The 5,201-nt window shown below is 33.0% G+C and overlaps 2 non-coding genes across 2 annotated transcripts; both read right to left on the bottom strand.

The window, feature by feature from the left end:
- Window positions 1–1,596: 1,596 nt before the first annotated feature.
- TRNAW-CCA (transfer RNA tryptophan (anticodon CCA)) lies at window positions 1,597–1,670 on the bottom strand. Its single transcript has one exon. It is a non-coding gene; the product is annotated as a tRNA-Trp (tRNA).
- A 139-nt stretch (window positions 1,671–1,809) lies between these two features.
- Window positions 1,810–1,883, bottom strand: TRNAP-UGG (transfer RNA proline (anticodon UGG)). The gene has a single exon. It is a non-coding gene; the product is annotated as a tRNA-Pro (tRNA).
- Between the last annotated feature and the right edge of the window lie 3,318 nt (window positions 1,884–5,201).

The following is a 5,201-nucleotide window of genomic DNA, read 5'->3' as shown; positions in this document are numbered from 1 at the left end:
AAAATTACTGATATTTCATCCTTGTGAGATTGTCAATTTTGTACCAAAGGTGTATTTTGAGTATACCGAATTAGTATAGCTATCCTTCCTATGGCACAGCAATCTGGTTTTGCCTGGTTCCGAAACATAATTACTTTTTTATTTTTTTTGTCTATAGGTAAGCTATATGTTATTCAAGGCATCAATAGAAAACCCCATTTTTGTAGGTTCTACTTACTTTTCATTGGCTTCGGAATATATAGAGTAATTCGGAATAGCAGCCAAAATCTTGGGAAAATCTAAGTTAATGATCAATAGGTTTGGATAAATAATTTAGGAAGGATATTCTCATACTGACACAATACAAGGACAAGTATATGTGAAATCTATCCTTTCATAATTCGTAATTCATCCTTGTATTGTTTGTTGGATTAGGTCTAACTTTCTTGACCAAACTGCGAGCGCGGAACTTTACGAGATGAAATAGGGAAAGACAGAAGATAGAATAGAACTTAAAAGGATAATTGAAGTGACTCGTCTTCGAATCTACTTTGGTTGGAGTTCGAAAAAGGAATAAAAATAAAGTAAATTCAAGGAAGAGCTTTCTTTTTTTTTTTAACAGCCCCTTGGCAGGTCGTGGAATGCTTTTGTTCTCCTCTTATTCCATATGGAATACAATCAGTTAAAATAAGAAGGAATAGGGGAATATTCGATCGTTCACTCCAAAACGAGGGTCCTATTGAAAAAGAAATTATCCAAAATAGAAAGAAGTTTTTTTTTCAAATTCAATTGTTTATTTATCTCTTATTCAAAAATTTCCCTGAAAATTGAATGAAAAAATGAAATTCAATGGGGTTAGATGATCTAGTTCTTAATATTATTACTTTACTCAATTGACAAATTCCACAACAAATCTCTTGATTCGGAATTAGGGACTCATGTATCATCTGATGAATCCACTTTCTTTTACACTTCTGTATCTTACTCTACCTTGTTTTTTAGTATTATCTAAAATAACTGATGAATTCTGAATTTTCCATAACTTAGGTAAATGCTTTACCAACATATGTAGTGTAGTAAAAAAAAATAAATGGAATTTAACTCTTTCATGCTTACTTTAACTAGTTATTTTGGTTTTCTACTGGCTGCTTTAACTATAACCCCAGCTCTATTTATTGGCTTGAACAAGATACGCCTTATTTGAATTGACTGAATAATTATAATTCAGAAAAGAAAAATCTTTCTTTGGGATTCCTGGCATTCTACGACTCTTTTCCAGACTAATTAGGAATTCTTTTCTTGGTCATTGAGATTCGTGGATAATTTAGAGTACTATTTAGGGATAGATCGTACCTCTTTTTTTATCCCCTCGAACAAATCGAAATGATTGAAGTTTTTCTATTTGGAATCGTCTTAGGCCTAATTCCTATTACTTTAGCGGGATTATTCGTGACTGCGTATTTGCAATACAGGCGTGGGGATCAGTTGGATCTTTGATTGAGTCATTTTTTTTTGATTGACCTCCTCCAGACCAGAGAGGAGGTCAAATTGAAATTGGAGTTACAATTCAATTTTGTTAAGTTATTTTACTCTGCTTCGACATAAAATAGATGGAATCACGCTCTGTAGGATTTGAACCTACGACATCGGGTTTTGGAGACCCGCGTTCTACCGAACTGAACTAAGAGCGCTTTCATTCATTCAAAAAGAAAATCTTTTTCTATTCCTAATGTATCTCACGTACGTATAGTCTCCACAAATTCAAGTTATACCCACTTTACTTTAATTGATCTCGTCGCTACTGCCTATAAAGAAGAAAGAAGTAATAGGTAGGGATGACAGGATTTGAACCTGTGACATTTTGTACCCAAAACAAACGCGCTACCAAGCTGCGCTACATCCCTTTTCCAAATTAAATTGTTGTACAATGCCATTGTACACAATTCCTGTCTTCTTTTCCACATCATAATTTTCTTCTTCTTTCTATTTTCTTCTTCTTTCTTTCTCTATCTATATATAGAACCCTCGTGTCATTTCTTCTTTTTGGTCTCATATAATTAAGGAATTATATACATATAAAATCCAATATAATTTCGCCTATAAAAGAAGGATTACTTTTCCTTGCTAATATATAGGAAGAAGGGGTCATCTTTTTCTTTTTTAGGGATAGGAAAATTTCGTCGATATGGTTCATTTTATATATAGCATAACAATCTTGGGCAAGAGTTTATGATCATATATGTATTCCAACAAGGAAGGAGGATTTTCAATGCGGGATATAAAAACATATCTCTCTGTAGCACCCGTGCTAAGTACTCTATGGTTTGGTGCTTTAGCAGGTTTATTGATAGAAATTAATCGTTTATTCCCAGATGCTTTGTCATTCCCTTTTTTTTAATTCTAGTTATTGCTATGGGAGGGATAGATTTCTTCGTGATATGACAAAATTTGATCCTTTTCAATCTTTTTTTAGTATCGGAAGGAAAAAGAAAGAAAAGATGGATTGGGTTGAACCTCAGAGTCATTAAAAATTTTGTAAACCCCATTTTTGAAAATAGAAATTCAATTTAAAGGGGTACCCAAGCTAAATAAGGCCTCAGAAATCAGAGCATAGAAAAGGTGGGGCTGGCTAATTAAATGAAAGGATTTCGAACCAAAATCTTTGCTAATTCGACAAGGATTGTATTCTTTAATTATTTCTCTATTTTTTATTACTTAATTTAAGAATAAAAAAAAATTATTCTAATGAATTTTATTCTTCTTCTTCGGATTCAAAATAGAAGAATAAAAGAATAAGTAGAAGAATTAAGTTAAGTCAATCCAAAAAGAAAAGGAGGTTCATGGCCAAGGGAAAAGATGTTAGAATCAGAGTTATTTTGGAATGCATCAGTTGTGTTCGAAAAGGTGCCAATGAGGAATCGACGGGGATTTCTAGATATAGTACTCAAAAGAATCGCCACAATACACCCGGACAATTAGAATTCAAAAAATTTTGTCGTTATTGTCGCAAGCATACGACTCATCACGAAATAAAGAAATAGGAACATCGTGTGTTCGATCTTTCCAAACAACAGAAAGAGTAAGAACTTCATATTTAATATATAAAGAAAACATAGTATAGAATACAAAATACAAATCAACTCATCTGATTTCCGGTAGATATTATTTCATATGTATAGAGGGTATTCATATACTATAATATGAATCAAATAAGATATGGATCAAAGAAAAACTACTTCTTCTGGATCCTAAATTAATAAAATAAAGAAGTGAATTTTCAAATTTTCAAATTTTAAATAAGGAATAAATCATGTATACATCTAAACAACCTTTTCTTAAATCTAAGCAACCCTTTAGTAAATCCAAGCAAACTTTTAATAAATCCAAGCAACCCTTTCGTAAATCCAAGCAAACTTTTCGTAAATTCAAGCAACCTTTTCGTAAATCTAAACAACCTTTTCGTAGGCGTCCCCGGATTGGCCCGGGAGATCGAATTGATTATAGAAACATGAGTTTAATTAATAGATTTATTAGTGAACAAGGAAAAATATTATCGAGACGAATAAATAGATTAACCTTGAAACAACAACGATTAATTACTCTTGCTATAAAACAGGCTCGTATTTTATCTTTCTTACCGTTTCGTAACTATGAGAACGAAAAGCAATTTCAAGCCCAGTCAATTTCAATAATTACAGGTTCTAGACCCAGAAAAAATAGACATATTCCTCAATTAACGCAAAAGTACAATTCCAATCGAAACTTAAGAAACAACAACCAAAATTTAAGAAACAACAACCGGAACTTAAGTTCCGATTGTTGATGTTTTATTCGAATTCGAAAGGGCCAGACCTATATATATTATAAAGAAAGTAATCCAGCTCGTTGATTCCTACCACTTAATCTTAATTTATTGTATCTTCCCGGAGAGGGAACTCCGGGAATTCATCTTTTATTATTCCAGTATATTACTTTATTTATACCTTTAATTGATGATCTTTATTTTATTGGAAATCGTGTAAAGATTATTTGGATTTGATACAGCTACTTGTGCAAGCATTTTACGATTAAGAATCAATTTCTTCTTGTACAGGTTGTGTATTAATTTACTATAACTATCGAATACTTTATATACCCGCGTTGCTGCGTTTATCCGAGTGATCCACAAACGACGAAAATCCCTCTTTTGCCTACCTCTATCTCGATGAGAGGAAACAAAAGCTCTTTTTACCTGTTGGGTAATCATTCGATTAAGTCTTAAATGAGCCCCTCTAAAGTTTGAGGCAAATGAACGCATTTTTGTTCGTCGTCTCCGGGCTATATATCCTCGCGGAACTCTGGTCATTGAATCAAATTAACCTTAATGAATAACTAATGATTTCTCTTCTTTTAGCCACCCTTTTTCTCATTAATAACAAAACTAATTATTCCGATATATAAAATATTAATTCCAATGGCTTTTGCTATAGTAACCTTCCCAACCACGATTTTTTATTCCACTCCGTTCAGTTATTTCTATACGAAATAACAAATTCATTCTAATAATACTAAAAAAAATAGTGGGTTCCATCGTTTCTATGGTTCCCTTTTAAACGGTGAGGCCCTCTCTATACACCGGAGCCCTTTCTTTCATCAAAAGGTATTGCGAACTTGTATAGTCCACATTCTTTGGCTCTACCTATCCATTATAGAGTAAATAGCTCTTTTCACAATAAGAGTTATCCATACAGTGACGGTATTTAATTATGAAAGTTGGCTAAGTAGCTGACCCTGTTAGTCCGTTCTTTTAAGATAAAGGAGCATAAGCCTTTTTCTTTTTATTACTATTTCCTCCGCTTAATGGATAACCATTTGCTACCAATGGGAGAATTGCTTCTTATTTCCAATTTAGATAATTGGATTTGCACCAAAGGAAACCATAAATTCCATATACCATAGAAATCTAGGATAGAGAAGCTATATCCTATTCATTGGTACTAATCATGGATACTTCAATTTTTTTTATATTTGTTTGAAGTCATGATCTGAACGAGTCGCACATACACCCTAGCACATGTTCCTCGACGCTGAGGGCATCCTTTAAGCGCGGCCGTTTTTCGAGCATTTCGTATTGGCTGTCTTGCGTTTCTAATAAGTTGTTTAACCGTCGGCATGTTGTATGTATATAGAAAAAAATGGATTGGTTTAGATCCATCTTAACCTGATGATTGCTCATCATGAAG

The sequence above is a fragment of the Aegilops tauschii genome, unplaced genomic scaffold, assembly GCF_002575655.3.
Source record: "Aegilops tauschii subsp. strangulata cultivar AL8/78 unplaced genomic scaffold, Aet v6.0 ptg000537l_obj, whole genome shotgun sequence".
In the NCBI taxonomy this organism is placed as follows: domain Eukaryota; kingdom Viridiplantae; phylum Streptophyta; class Magnoliopsida; order Poales; family Poaceae; genus Aegilops; species Aegilops tauschii.
Note: the sequence above shows the minus strand (reverse complement) of the source record. Positions and strands in the feature narration are given on the sequence as shown.